Here is a 17,125-nt window from a genome sequence, read left to right on the forward strand (position 1 = left end):
CAAATTCTATAAGTACCACAATAGAAAATAAATTCAAAGAATTTTACTTACAGATCCTAGACAAGAAAAGTGTGATGAGTTCAAGAAAGCAATCATCCATCCTCGGATCTTGTGTGACAGGAAAGAAGAGTTTGACAGAGACAGAGAAATGCATGTGGCAACTAGCAGTATAAATAAGGAAATAGGATGTGGGTCACTTTAAGTTAAAAGGCAAATAACTGAATGGTTCACTTAAAGGATAGCAGTGGGAAAGCAAGGATCCCAATTACATAGCACTTTGTGGTCACCTGCACCTTGGTAATCGGAGTCACCCCTACAACAAGCTAGCCTCCATCCAGACTCCAGGGGTACTGTAGCTTGGTGTGTACTTGAGCTCTGTGCTCCAGCTCCATGACCACACCACAGGCATCATGCATCAAACATGAATGACTATCACAAAGAGCATGTACATGACCTGGACCTCATGCCAAGGGAGATTCCCTCCCCTATTAGAAAAAAAAAAGAACAGGAGGACACCAGCAGGCTTCACCAACCAAAACCTCAACAGCTTTTATCACGTTTATAGACATCCATAATGCTAGTTGCTGAGGGCCCTTGCAGTCTTTTTTGTTTATTTGTTTATTTTTTTGAGACGGAGCCTTGCTCTGTTGCTCAGGCTGGAATGCAGTGGCACGATCTTGGCTCACTGCAACCTCTCCCTCCCAGTTTCACACCATTCTCTGGCCTCAGCCTCCCAAGTAGCTGGGACTACAGGCACCCACCACCACACCCGGCTAATTTGTGTGTGTGTGTGTGTGTGTGTACTTTTAGCAGAGACAGGGTTTTACCGTGTTAGCCAGGACGGTCTCGATCTTCTGACCTCGTGATCTGCCCGCCTCGGCCTCCCAAAGTGTTGGGATTACAGGCGTGAGCCACCGCACTCGGCCGCCCCTGCAATCTTAACAAATGCTGACCTCAGCTGACAGATCTGCAGAGAGATAGTGCTCTCACCAGAACTGGAACCATCCCACCCTACACAGCCAGAGAGAACCCTTACACTCACACATGGGTGAAGGTCGTTCTCCACTAAAACTAGTTGATAAAGTCCAGAAGAGATGATGAACCATTACATACACAGACATTAACTTAAGGCAACAAGAAACACACACACACACACATGCTCCACCACCAACACGTACACTAACAACAAGAAAAAAAATGACACCACCAAATAATAAGGAAGAAAATAATTTTCTAGTAACTGACCTCAAAGAAATAGAAATTTACAAATTTTCTGACAAGAAAATCCAAAATTGTTTTTGAAAAGCTCAGTTGAACTACAAAAGAATATAGGTTTAAAAAAATCAACAATATCAGAAAACAAAATGAAGATAGTCCCCTTGGTACCAATGGGAAACTGGTTCCAGGATTCCCTGTGGATGCAAAAATCTGTGCATACTCATGTTCTGCAGTTTGCCCTGTGAAACTCAGGAATATGAAAAGTCAGCACTCCATACGCATTGGTTTTGCATCTTACAAATGCTGTATTTTTAATTCACTATTGGTTGTGGAGTCAGAATCCATGGATAGGAAAGGTCATCTGTATTTATTTTTAATCTGCGTATAAGTGGACCTGTATTGTTCAAACTTGTGTTGTTCAAGAGTCAACTGTATTTAAAAAATAAGAAAGTCAATGAAGAAACAAAAAATTATGAAAAGAACACAAATTCTGAAGCTGAAGAAGACAGTGAGCTAAATTAAAAACACTTTATATATGTAACATATGCAGCAGATTTGATCACATGTCAGAAAGAACATGTGAACTTGAAGACAGATAATAGATAATATCTTGTAAGAGGAGAAAAAGAAAAACAACGAATAAAAAAATGAAGAAAGTCTGTGAGATATACGGGACATGATCAAGAGAACTAATTTTTGCATAATAGATCTATAGAAGGAAAAGAGAAAAAGGAGCAGAAAGTTTACTTAAATGATTAATGAATGAATCTGGATATACATATGGGCATCCAGGTACATGATACTGAAAAGTCTCCAATAACGTTCAATCCAAAAAAGAGCTCGTCAACAACTGTCATCATCAAATTGTCAGAAATCAAAGATGAAGAAATAAATGTGGAAAGTGGCATGAGAAAAGAGATTCCTCACAGAAAAGGGGACCTCCAAGAGGCCATCAATTGATTTTGTAGAACAAAAAAAATGTGGTAGGTCAGGAAAGAGTAGGATGATACATTCAAAGCACAAAAAAAAAAAAAAAAAAAAAAAAAAAGAAGAAGAAGAAAAAGAATAAGAAGAAGAAGGAGGAGGAGGAGGAGGAGGAGGAAGAGAAAACTAGCAAGCAAAAATACTTTATCTGACAAATCTGTCTTTCAGAACTGAAGGAAAGATAAAAATTTCCCAGACAAACAAAATTTGAGGAAGTTCATCACAACTGTACCTCCTTATAAGACATACTAAAGGGGGTGCTTCAAGCTGAAGCAAAAGGATGCTAATTATTTTCTCATGAAAATATTTCTCATGAAAACATGAGAAATAAAGCTCATTGGTAAAGCAAATATATAGTCAAATTCTGAATACTCTGATACTACAATGGCAGTATGTAAATCACTTTTAACTATAATTTAAAGGTTAAAAGACAAAATATTAAAAATAACTAATGGTTAGTAGATATACAATATAAAAATGTAAATTGTGACTTAAAAGCATCAAATACAGGGGAGGAGAATAAAAGGGCAGAATTTTTGTATGTGATTAAAATTCTGTTGTTAGCTTAAAATAGAGTAACTACAGGAGGCTTTATTTAAGCCTTATGGTAATCACAAAGCAAAAACTTAGAGTAGACACACATAAGATAATGGGAAAGGAATCAAAACATGCTGCTACAGACAATCATCAAATCACAAAGGATGACAACAAGTGATGCAGAACACAAAACAGCCAGAAATTGATTAATAAAATGGCAAAAGTAAGTTCATGTCTATCTATAATTACCTTGAATGTGAACATATTAAAGCCTCTAATCAAAATACATATGGTGGCTCAACCCATCAAAAGCAAGGTCCAATTATATCCCTCTGCATTAGTTTGCTTTGGTTGCCATAACAAAATACCATACATTGGGTGGCTTAAACAGAAATTTGTGTCTTACAGTTCTGCAGTCTTGGAAGTAAAATATTAATGTTCTGGGTGATTCATTTTCTGATGAGAACTTGCCCTTTCTCTCCACTGTGTGAGAATACAAGTCTGGCTGCCTTCTCCCTGTGTCTTCACATGGTAGAGAGAGGGAACGCTCTTCTGCTCTTATAAGGGTGCTAATCTCATCATGAATTCCTTACCTTTATTACCTCATCTAACTCTATCTCCCAAAGGCTCTGTCTCAGACACTCTCTCATTGGAAATTAGGGTTGTAATGTATAAACTTTGGGGAGACACAAATATTCAGTCCTTAACAACTGCCATCTCTGGACTTTTTCAAAATTTATTGTATCTTTCTTTATATTTGACTCTCCGAGCTGTCCATGTGATTATTGACACATCATTTATAAATGAGTAGAGCAATGCTACCCGTCTTGTTTCATAGACCTGTACAATATCATTTGTTACTCACTGACCGAAATTATCAGTCATATACCAAAGCATAGATTAGGCTTCAGTTGTTTTCACTGGGAGAAATCTCAGGGGAAAAAAAGTGACTTTTCAGAAATTTCAAAATACTACAAACTCACATCACAGTCATTAAGTCTAACATGCAAAGACAATAGAAGAACACAAAGTTCAGATTTTTAAAATATTGCTATTTCAGTGGTCAGCTGTGAGACTTAAAGATATGGCAGTCAAAACTTCACGACTTTATAATATGATTATTTCTTCATTAATAAGCACCAAAGGTCCATTTTTCCCCAATTTAAAATTTGACTACTGTTTGGTATTATATGTTTGAGAGCAAAACATCCCATGTCTTGTGCTGTGAATGTGATAAAGGTATGTTATATGATTTTTATGGTCAGGCACAGTGGCTCATGCCTGTAATCCCAGCACTTTGTGAGGCCAAGGCGAGTAGATCACTTGAAGCCAAGAGTTCAAGACAAGCCGCCCAACATGGTAAAATCCCATCTCTACTAAAAATGTAAAAATTAGTCAGACACGGTGTTATGTGCCAGTAGTCCCAGTCACTTGGGAGGCTGAGGCTTGAGAATCTCTTGAACCCACAAGGCCTCACCACTGCACTCCAGCCTGGGGGACAGACAGAGATCCTGTCTCAAAAAAAAGAAAGAAAAAAGAAAGGAAGAAGGAAGGAAGGAAGGAGAGAGAAAGAAGAAAGAAAAAGAAAGAGAAAGAAAGAAAAAGAAAGAAAGAAAGAAAGAAAGAAAGAAAGAAAGAAAGAAAGAAAGAAAGAAAGAAAGAAAGAAAGAAAGAAAAGAAGAAAGAAAACTTTATGTGGTTATGTATTATTTATTATAACAATCAATTTAAGAATTTTAAATAACATTTATCAAAGCTGAAAGTTTACATAAACAATATTTGTATGAATGTATAATGACCCCTGTAAATTTCCTAATCCTAGCAGCCATCAGTTTGGTGTGAAGAGCTTTCTGTATGATGTCACATGTTTCCCTGACCCCCCTGTGGCTTATCTGTATCGTAGTAGTTAGCCTGATTACTCATTTACTCTTTTTTTTTTTTTTTTTGAGATGGAGTCTCTCTCTGTTGCCCAAATTGGAGTGCAGTGGCGTCATCTCAACTCACTGCAAGCTCCACCTCCCAGGTTCATGCCATTCTCCTGTCTTAACCTTCCGAGAAGCTGGAACTACAGGCATGAACCACCATGCCTGGCTGATTTTTTGTATTTTTACTAGAGACAGGATTTCACCGTGTTAGCCAGGATGGTCTTCATCTCCTGACCTCATGATCCGCCCACCTCAGCCTCCCAAAGTGCTGGGATTACAAGCATGAGCCACGGCTCCTGGCCTACTCATTTACTCTCACCTTTCTTCATGGAAATCTAAATAAAGACCAAACTACTTCTAATTTTAAACATTGAAACAAAGGTGAGCTCTACATTTATTAAAGAAACGTTAATAAAACAAGTAAGAACACTTACCCAATTTTTGGTGAGTCAGTGAGTGACAGTGGTCATGGCGATGTTGGGTTAAATCAAGAAATAAATGTTTGCAAAGTGAAAATCGTAAAGAGTACCTCCTACCACCACACGGTTTAAAAACAGGCAATGAAAAATACGGTGAGCTCACTGAGCGCTTTCCTACAGAATTGCTCCTTGTTGTGCATCTGTATGATTACTGCATATCTTATGAATTTTTATTTTATAATTTTTATATTCATTCATTTATTTATTTTCCAACTTCATTTATTACATTTCAGGGTCATGAATGGTCAGAGCCTATCCCAGCAGTTCAGAGCTCAAGGTGAGAACAAACCTTAGACAGAGTGCCATCCACTGAGGGACATATTTACACATATATCAATACTCACTCAGACTGGGACCATTTAAACACACAAATTAACCTAATATGCACATCTTTGGGATGTGAGAGAAACCTGGAGTACTGGGAGAAAACCCATACAGACATAGGAAGAACATCCACATTCAACACAACAGTTGATTACCCTCAGGCAGTAATCAATTTTTTCTCATTTACCTAATAAAATGACATTGAATGAAATGGTATTATTCAAGGACCTGCTGTATCCTACTCTCCTTGGTCAATTTCCTTAGAATTCACTCCTACACATGTTCCCCAAGTTTCTGTGAATATATATTAGCAGAATCCTGCAATTCTTCTTGTTTCTAAACTCCTTTCTTCAGAAGTCTGGTATAAAAAGTTCACCCTTGAGCAATTGAGGGTTAGGGATTTTTACCCAACTCTTTTCACCCTCCCTTAGTTGAAAATCCACTTATAACTTTTGACTCCTCCAAAATTTAACTACTAGTAGCCTACTGTTGATGAGAAGCCTTGTTGATAACATAAACAGTTGATTAACACACATTTTTTATGTAACCTGTATTATTATATATACTGTATTCTTACAATAAAGTAAGCTAGAGAAAAGAAAATTTTATTAGGAAAAGTATAAGAAAGAAAATATATTAACTGTTCATTAAGTGGAAGTGGATCATCATAAAGGTCTTCATCTTCCTAATTTTCACACTGAGTAGGCTGAGGAGGAGAAGGAAGAGAGGGCTCAGGAGTAATGAGACGGAAGAGGTGGAAGAGGTGTAAGAGTGAGCAGGAGAGGCAGGCACACTTGATATGACTTTACAGAAGTACAAGGTAATTTCTGTCTGAGATTTTTTTTGGTTTTTCATTTCTCAAGCAATGTTTCTATATATACCAATCCTTCCACCATTGGCTTTAGTTCCAGTGCCCATATCATAGATGGGTCCATGTCATAAAAGAAGTCAAAAGCAATCTTAAATACTTGGAATCCTTCTGCCAGATTGTCTGTCAATTGATTTTCTAGCACTGCTTCTTCTCTTTTATTTCTGATCATCTGACACTGGCTCAGATTCACTCATCTTCATCAAGTTGTCTTCTATTAATTCTGCCACTCTGGTCTCTATTAACTCTCTACTTTCCCCAAGATTTGTATCTTAAACTCCCCTCCCCCCGATCTTTTTTTTGCCATATCCACAATGTCTTTTATGATATCCTTGATGGCCTCTGTCATAAATACGGGAAGCCATGCACAGCATTTGAACACGGTTTACTCCAGCAGGAATCTATTGTTTTGGGCTTGATGGCATTTGTGGCATTCTCTATAACAATGACATTTTCCATGGTGTAACCGTTCCAGACATTCCTCATGTTCTCTCTATCAGAATTATGTTCCATAGCACTGACAATCTTTTTCATAGAGTACTATTTGTAGTGAACCTTAAAAATCCTTATGACTCCCTGATCTAGAGGTTCAATTAGAGATATTGTGTTTGGGGGCAAATAAACAATTTTGATGCCTTTGGTGTTGAATTCATGGGGTTCTGGGTGATCAGGGGCATTTTTCAACATGAAAAGAGCTTTAAAAGTCAGTCCCTCACTGGCAAGATACATCCTGACTTCAGGGACTAAGCATCAATGCAAAAAAGTGTTCTTGTTTTTCAGGCCTTCTTATTGCAGAACCAAACGATTGACAACTTGTGTTTATCTTTCCCCTTTAGGGCTTGGAAAGATGGGGGCAGTCCTGATCATAGACCTGAGGGCTTGTAGCAATCCTACAATCAAATAAAAGCTGCATTTTCATTAGGAGAAATACCTAATGTAGATGACGGATTGATGGGTGCAGCAAACCACCATGGCACGTGTATACGTATGTAACAAGCCTGAACGTTCTGCACATGTATCACAGAACTTAAAGTATAAAAAAAAAAAAAAAAAAAAAAAAAAAAAAATTTTCTACTGCATCATTTCTTTTGCTACATTTCCCCAACTGACTAACATTTTATTCTATTCACAAATTTCTAACTACTGGAACAAGTACAAATCTAAACAAGCATAGCAAGTTTGACTAAAGAGAGTGTTCTAACTCCTAAAATATCTCAAGATTCATTTTGTTTGTTATAAATCCAGTTACTCTAGTTTTTTTTGGCTAATATTTAAATTAAACCTTATATTTAGTTGTATTTATGGTAAAAAGCTTATGTTGAATTTTCTTCTGTTATTCATTATAATACCTAAATTTAACCCGTGTATTTTCTTCATTTGCATTTATTGTGATTACTAATATACCTAAATTTATTTTTACTATATTATTTAATGCTATTAACCTTGTTTTTTCTATGAATTTTTATCTCCTTCTTTCTGGCATTTATTGCTTGCTTATTCTATCTTGAAGACTATATACAATATTTCTATCTTTTAAGTGACGACCTTTAAAAGTCAACATGCATATCTGACTTATTCCCTCGCAAAAACAGCTGCATTTTCAATATGATATAAAAGCGTATTTTGCAAAACGTGTAAGGATATTGGGCCTGCTGGGGTAGCTGCATTGATGGCTTTGTGAATTCCCTTTTCTTCTTTTACAACGGTCCTTAGGCTGGATTCATTTATCTTGAAATGGCGGGAAACTGCAGCTGTAGACCTCAATCTGTAGTACATATCAAGCATTTCAACTTTTTTCTTGTAATATCATGACTTTTCTCTGTTTCTTGGGAGCACTTCCAGCGTCACAAGTGGCATTTCATATGGATCTCATGGTGTCACTCAAGGTTTACAATATTATAGTAAACATGATGAAAAATGCACAAGAACAAGGAAAGATCACTTTTTACTGAGATACATGATTTACTTGGAGAGGCAAACTACTCATGAGGAATATGAGGAATTGATCATTGTCACAGGACATTTTAAGCCTGTACCTACAACATTTGAGCTCCCCACAATAGCACTGGGAGTTTGCTATGAAATTACTACAGATGTAGTTAATGATTTAATACTGCGCCTTTAGGTTTCTCTCAGCTGTGAATAGCAGCATGTATGATCTGTATATTTTTGTGTAACTGTTGATAAATTTCAACTTTTTATAATAGATTTGTGTATATTTTATGGAAGTAAATGACAAAAAGAACTAGCATCTACATATATTTTTACTTATGCCATACCTAAATTTTTCTAATTGTCTTTGATATTTCTAGGTTGTACGGTTCATCTATGAGTACTTCCCAGTTGTTGCAAAATCTCCAAATATGTTTCCAAGATATTTATTTAAAAAAATTCTCAAGTAAGTGGACTCACAGTTCAAACTCATGTTGTTCAAGGGTCAATTGTACTTATCTCCTTGGAGGATGCTGAGAGTTGGTTGATATTAGTCAAGTCAAGAGTAAACAGGGAGTAACTTTGATGTGTCTTGAAGAAATTGAGTGTCCCCTTTTGTTTTAGCATTCTTTAGAGAAATGGACCCAATAGAAGATAAATATTTATACCTTTTTATAGAAAAAGTGCAAAATCTCCAGATTGGGAGCGCAGGCTGGAGATCCAGGAAAAAGTGCACATGCAGTTTTAGTCCAACAGCTCTCTGCTGCAGAATTACCTTATGTTCAGGGGAGATCAGCCTTTTCTTCAATCCTTCAACTGATTGGATTAGGCCTACCCACATTATGAAGAGAAGCCTGCTTTACTCAGAATCCTCTGACATAAATACAAATCTCATCTAAAAATACCCTTCAAGTTGACACAAAAACTAACCATCATACCTTTCTAGGCATCTGCTAATCAAAGAATTTTAAAAGTCTATGATTTGAAGGAAGAGCAGGATGCTCAGACTCACAAGAGCATGCTACTTCCACTAGTAAGGGGAGATCAGAGTGATTTGAGTACAAAATTGTCAGTTTCATCTACAGTAAATGAGATTCCCCCATTCCATGCTTCAGGTTTCATCTTTTTCCAACTAATGACCAATGTTCACAAGTGAAACTCAGTGAGACTAAGCCTTCCCCTGTTGCTGTAGCTTAGCCAGTCAGAACTAAATTTTACATTTGATTCTCAGCAGTATTAGCCAAATAACTACAAAAATTAAGATATTCTCTTAAGCCCGCACAGAAGCTCTCTGGTTCTGACAACATGACTTGAGCTGGTTCTGAAAAACTCTCAGCTTGCCATTTCTATTCTGTAAGCTTTGAATGGGCTCAATCTTGTATCATAGTCATCATTACTCTGATGAACCTTAATTACAGTAAACTTTCCAGCTCCCAAAGCAGTGTGCTTTAGTCTCTATCACACTCAATCCAGAAAATACTTTGATTAATTGTGATGATACTGCATACCATAGATTACTAGCATCTCATTTCAACTTGGCAAGAAAGCCGAGTTTGAGAGCAGGATTAAACGAACAGCAAAATCCCATCTTGGCAATTCTAGTTCTGGGAACACCTTTCACTACCAGTTCTAGGTATCAGTATCAGTCTGGGTCCAACCATGGGAGAGAAATCACACCATAGTATGAACAGAAAATTTTAATATGAAAACTAGTTAATAATAACAGAAATTGGAGAATACAAGATTTATTTATTTAATAAGAAATAAAAAGAACTGTTAAGAATATAGACTCATAGGTATAAATAGCTATTACTTGTAGGGTTAAGATAAGGAATCTAACGGAGAGATACTCCCCAAAACGTAGTTAGAGCCTTACTGGGGAGTGAAGCAACATGGCTTCCTATATGGCAGAAAAGTTGCTGTGGTGTCCGGAATGTCAGAAGTTGCTGTAAATCTGTTCTCTGGGGTACCTGGGAAAGCTAACTCTAGAGAGATGCTGTGCTTTGCAACTTGCTGCAAAGTGAAATATGAGAAGCCTCAGAAGCTATTCATATGAGATGCTTTTCTGATGGAATTCTTCTATAAAGTTTCCCAAGGTGGGTGTCTGAGGAAGTTACTAGCTGCTGGGCACTGCAGAAGCCTGTTCCTGGAGGAGCTGTTCACTGCAGAAGTAGGAAACTGGGGAAGCCACTCACTGGGGCATCCAGAGCTGTAGAAACTGCATGCTAAAGCAGCCTAGTAAGGGGAGCACAATAGAACCTGGAAAAAACATAATCAAACCAAACTAAACCAAATTTTTTCTCCTCCAGTGTTTCTGTAGTAGTACTCTCTACTGAAAAAAAAATCAACCTCATGTTGCCAGCTGGCAAAAGTGTTTAAAGGGTCCAGACTCAGGTCCATTTTCACAGAACAGGCCAAGATAACTCTTGGATAGTAAAGGAAGTGTTAGTCATTTCCTTCGCTGTGCAGAAGCTTTATGTTTGATGTAGTCTTGTCTGTTTTTGCTTTTGTAGCTTACACTTTTCATATCACATCCGGGAAATTTTGCTTCAACTAATGTCATAAAGGTTTTCCTCTGTTTTCTTTTGGGAGTTTTATAGATTTAAGTCTTGGGTTTGATTCTTTACTGCATTTTTGAGTTGATTTGTATGTATGGTGTAATATAAAGATCTGATTTCATTCTTTTGTATTTCGATATCCTGTTTTCCTATCACCCTTTGTGAAAGACTATCCTTTCCCTACTGTGTATTCTTGAAACTGTTGTTGAAAGTCAGTTTATCATATATGTGCGGGTTTATTTCCATTATGGAGAGGAATGGTCCACACCAATGTCTTTGTCCTTTACTTGAGTTAAAATTCATCACTCGGAGGTCATCATACCAAATTATTTTTTGAAACCCACCCTCCTCATAATAAAAGTATGAGATAAAGGATCATTTACAAAACTACTGACAAGTTTTATTGTAATTTAGTGCCTTTAGCTTAGCTTTTCACCATGTGGCCATTTTATTATACTTGTTAAACTGAACCATATGACAAAGCTATTTTAGTAGATCCAAATAGTCAAATATTAGCTATTTTATCACAGTTGAAACCAATAAAATTTGAAAATTTTGTCTGCACATTCTGTTTTTATTATTAATAAAGCTATTGACTGCATCTAGGTCTAAAATTTAAAGGCGAAAAACTGTGTTTTCCTAGGTTTATGTTATTTCTCAGCTTACTGACCAGAATAGATGCCACACTTTTATCATTTGGTTTATTCAAGGAAATATCACTAGCAGTAAGTTGACTTATATAAGATGCAACTAATTTTTAAAAATAATATAATTAAAATATATCTTTTTGTAGGAATTTACATTATAGACAGATGCATATTCCTAACAATCTACTAGTGAACAAGAAAACTTAGACTGAATTAAACATTACAGTTCTAAATCTTATATCAGAGGTCACAGAACCTTTGTTCCAGCTAACTAAAATCATTTAACATAAATGAAACCTACTTTAACTCTTCTTTCATTATTTTATTCATAGCTACATAATTGTTTACTCAAAATAAAATTTAAATTGCATATTTTTACATTGGAAAAAATAACAAAAAGTCATGTTATCCTGTGACTTAAGTAATGTATCATGGCTTAGGCTTATGCTAGTCTAATAAGCTAATGAGCATCATCGTTCTCTTTAAAAGACTAAACACACGATATTTTAAAAAATTAAGCAGGCCAGGCGCGGTGGCTCAAGCCTGTAATCCCAGCACTTTGGGAGGCCGAGACGGGCGGATCACGAGGTCAGGAGATCGAGACCATCTTGGCTAACATGGTGAAACCCCGTCTCTACTAAAAATACAAAAAATTAGCCGGGCGTGGTGGCGGGCGCCTGTAGTCCCAGCTACTCGGAGGCTGAGGCGGGAGAATGGCATGAACCCGGGAGGCAGAGCTTGCAGTGAGCAGAGATGGCGCCACTGCACTCCAGCCTGGGCGACACAGCCAGACTCCGTCTCAAAAAAAAAAAAAAAAAAAAAAAAAAAAAAAAAAAAAATTAAGCATATTGTGATTATACCTTACTGTTCTTTGCCTTCTGTTATTTAACAAGTGAGATGAATAGACATGACAAAACTAATCTTCAAAAAGAGTAAAGAAATTTTAAGGATAATAAACTTTTTCTCATTAGAATAAATAATAAAATACATGTTACCAAGACAGATTCTAAATGACTGAATTTTTCCAGAAGAATTTCTAAGGTCTGAAAAAATTTGTCCCTATTAGATATTTAGACAAATATTTCATAGAGAAATCACAAATAGTTTTCAGACTAAAGATTACTCTCAATCAAGACAATTTTATTTACAATTTCATAAAGGATGCCTTTGCTTTTAATTTTAAATTTTTATTTTTTAAAAAAGCAGAACATTGGGTGGCTTTGCTGATTTCTAATCTATGTAAGAAGATTATATGTGTGAGTGATGCACAGGACATGCTTGATCACCTTTTCCATACCTAATATCTACCTGCACACCTTCTACTTTGGGAACTGAAGAAAGCATATTCACTGTTTCAGAGATTACTCTCCATAAAGAATAACTCTTCCAGATAATTTGAATTCTAATATCACCATTCAGTTATGAGACAAAAATGATTTTTTAGCCCCCGCCCAGTTGAAGAAAACTAGTGGTTGGGATTGGAAAGATTCTAGAGGTGAATACAAGTTTTGCTGATACCCTTGAAACTAATACCTGGGGTAGGAGTAAAGTTTGGAGCAATAGGATCTTCCTTTCCATTTGTAGAACTGTGAGAAGAGTGGCCCTGAGTTTTGTTTTTCTCTGGAGAAACTATGATAGAAGCCAACCCTCCAGCATTGTCTGTAACAGGGTAGATCTTGGTGCTAGGTCAGGGATGAGCAAAGACAGCCCTCTGACGTTGCAGAGAAAGTAACTGAAATCCTCTGGCCTAACTGAGGCATAGAATTAAACAGAAGGTGGGTGCCCCAGACATACGCTCCAGAAGGGATTTGTCACAGAGCTGAGAAAATGCACATTCTGGAGTGGTAAATGTGGTGAAATCAGTTTTCATTCCTGTGACTGGTAGATGAATGAAGGACAAATGATAATGAACAAACTATCTACTTATAATTAAAAACTGCAGCTTTTACCACCTGTAACATGAAAGTACTCTTTGTTTAATTTGAGAAATTCAGCAAAGAAGGAAAAAAGAAAATGATATATCACTATTGTTTACATTTATGGGGTGCAATACCACATACATGCAATGTGAAATGATTGAATCAAGCTAATTAACATATGCAGCACCTCACTTACTTATTTTTTGTCCTGATATACTTGAAATGTAATCTTAGTTATTTTGAAATATACAATAAATTATTATTGTCTCTAGTCACCTTGTTGTGCAATAGATCTCAAAACTTATTTTTCTTGTCTATCTGAAACTTTGTATCTTTTGATCAACAACCTCCCATTCCTTTCTTCCCAACATCACCACCCCAGCTCCCAGTACCCATCATTCTACTCTCTACTTCTATGAGTTGAGCTATTTTAGATTCCGCATTTAAGTGAGATCATGCAGTATTTGTCTTTCTGTGCCTCGCTTATTTTACTTAACATGTTCTCCAGTTTTCATCCATGTTGTCTCAAATGACAAGAATTCCTCATTTTTTAAGACTGAATATTATTCCATTGTGTATATATATACACTACATTTTCTTTATTCACCCATTGATAAACACTTCGGTTGATTTCAAATCTTGGCTATTATGAATAATGCTGTAATGAACATGGGAGAGCAGAATTTTTTTGACATACTGAATTCAATTCCTTTGTATCTCACAGCAGGCAGTGTGATTGCTGGATCATATGGTAGTTCTATTTTTAATTTTTTTTCAGAAAAAAAATACAGCTTTCCACAATAGCTATACTAATTTACATTCCCTCTAACAATGAAAATAACCCTTTTCTTCCCATCCTCATCAACACTTATCTTTTATCTTTTTGATAAAAGCCATTCTAATAAGTGGAGGCAATATATTATTGTGGTTTTAACCTATATTTACCTAATAATCAGTGATTTTGAGCATTTTTTAATGTACCCATGACCTTTTGTATGTCTGCTTTGAGAAATGTCTGTTCAGGTCCTTTGCCCATTTTAAAATCAGGTTATTTGTTTTCTTGCTACCAAGTTGAGTTCCTGATATATTTTGAATATTGACCCCTTATCAGATGGTGTACAAATATTTTTTTCTAATCTGTCTTTTCACTTTACCGTTTGCTTTGCTGTGCAGAAGATTTTTAGTTTGACGCCATCCTGTGTATCTGTCTTTTTTTTTTTTTTTTGTCTATTTGTTTGTTTGTTTTTTGCCTGAACTTTCACAGTCATATCCAAAAACAACAACAAAAAAACAAAATTATTATTCAGACCAATGTCATGGAGTTTTTCCCCTATGTTCTCTTCTAGTACTTTCATGGTTTCAGGTTCCACATTTAAGTGTTTAATCCATTTTGAGTTTAATGTTGTATGTGGTGTGAGATTAGGATCTAATTACACTCTTCTGCATGTGGTTATCCAGTTTTTCCAACACATTTAATGAGGAGACCATCCATTTCCCATGATGTGTTCTTGGCACCTTTGTAAAACATCAGTTGACCATAAATGTGTGGGTTATTTCTGGGCTTTCTATGCTTTTTCATTGGTTATGTGTCTGTTTTTATGCCAGTACTATTAGGTTTTAATTGCGATCTCTTTATAATGTGTTTTGAAACAAGGGAGTATGATGCTGCCAGCCTTGTTCTTTTTGTTCAAGATTGTTTTTGCTGTTCAGGATCTTTTGTGGTGCCATTCACATTAAAAGACTGTTTCTTTCTATTTTGTAAAAAATGACACTGGAATTTTGATAGTGATTACATTGAGTCTGTAGATCACTTTGATTGAATAGACATTTTTACAATATTAATTCTTCTAATACATGAATATAAAATGTCTTTCTATTTATTTGTGGGTTTTTTTTTTTTTCACTTTCTTTCTTCAACGTCTTACAGTTTTTAATATATAGGCCTTTCACTTCTGTGGTTAAATTTAAACCTCAGTACTTATTTTTATTGCTGTTATTTTAAAGGGGGTTGTTTTCTTAATTGTTTCTCAATTTCCTTTTAGCAACACCAAAAGTCTATTATTGGTATAAAGAAATGATACTAATTTTTGTGTGCTGATATTGGTCCAACACATTCACTTAATTCATTGAGTTATTAATTCTAACAACTTTTGGTGGAGTCTTTAGCAAATGGAGACAATTTTACTTCCTCCTCTTCTACTAAGATGTCTTTTGTTTCTTTCTCTTGCTTAATTGCTTTAGCTAGGACTTCCAGTACTATGTCGAATAGAGATAGTGAAAGTGGGCATCCTTATCTTTTCCATGGTCTTAGAAGAAAAGCTTTCAACTTTTTCCCGTAGAAAAGGGTGTTAGCTACAAATTTGTCATATATGACCTTTATTTTGTTGAGGTACATTCCTTATATGCCTAATCTATTGAGAGTTTTCATTATAAAGGGATATTGAATTTTGTCAAATGCTTTTTAAAAATCTGTTTAGATTAATTGTGTGTTTGTTTGTTTGTTTATTTTCTTAATGTGGTATATCACAAGTATTAACTTGAGTATGTTAAACCATCCTTGCATCACGTGAATAAATCCCACTTGACTACAGTAAATGATTCTTTTGATATCTTATTGAATTTGGTTTACTAATATTTTGCTGAGGGTTTTTACCTCTATGTTTATCTGGCTTTATAATTCTAATGCAGTTTGGGAATCTCCAGCCAGGAGATATAGCATTAAAAATGTAGTATATTCCCAACCTTATTTATCTTTATAATCCATATTCATGCATACTCATTAACATCTCCCAGAATACTGTTCAGTAAAAGCATTTTTGAAAACAGTGCTTTATATATATACAAAAAAAAAAAAACTTTGGTTTTTATTGAACATATAGGATATTTAGACCAAATAGATATTTTCCTATTACTTATTTGGTGAGTATAATTAATGGCTGCCACATGCACCTAGACACATAGTAAGATGTAGGGCCATTAATCATAAAAATAACAACGCAAAAGTTTCCAAAAGGGCACTAAAACCAGACACACACACACACAAAATAGGCCATCTAAAAAAACATGAATTCCATATTAGCAGCTGATTTATCTTGAACACACTCTATGCTAGAAGACAATGAAGTTCTGCCTTTAATGTTCTAAAGGGAATCATTTTCCATTTTCATTCTCTATGAAATAAAATGATCAATCTCTTCATAGTAGAATAAAGTCATTCTTCAGAAGTAGGAGTGCTCAAATAATATATCTCCCCCTCATCTTTTCATGTGAGGTTTCTTCTCACTATGCATACATAAAAGGAAGATAGCAATGGAAGGAAGCACCAGGATGGCAAGCAGGCTTAGAGAGTGTATTAGCCAGGGTTCTCTAGAGGGGCAGAGCTAATAGGATAGACTTATATATAAAAGAGAGTAAGTTTATTAAGTATTAACTCCCACAATCACAAGGTCCCACAATAAGCTGTTGCAGGCTGAGGAGCAAGGAGAGCCAGCCTGAGTTCCCAAACTGAAGAAGTTGTAGTCCAATGTTTGAGGGCAAGAAATATCCAACATGAGAGAAAGATGTACGCTGGGAGGTTAGGCCAGGCTTCCTTTTCACATTTTTCTGCCTTCTTATATTCTAGCCATGCTGGCAGCTGATTAGATTATGCCCATCCAGATTAAGGGTGAGTCCACCTTTCCTAGTCCACTAACTCAAATGTTAATCTCCTTTGGCATCACCCTCAGAGACATATC

This window comes from Rhinopithecus roxellana, chromosome 8 (genome assembly GCF_007565055.1).
Source record: "Rhinopithecus roxellana isolate Shanxi Qingling chromosome 8, ASM756505v1, whole genome shotgun sequence".
Taxonomy (NCBI): Eukaryota; Metazoa; Chordata; class Mammalia; order Primates; family Cercopithecidae; genus Rhinopithecus; species Rhinopithecus roxellana.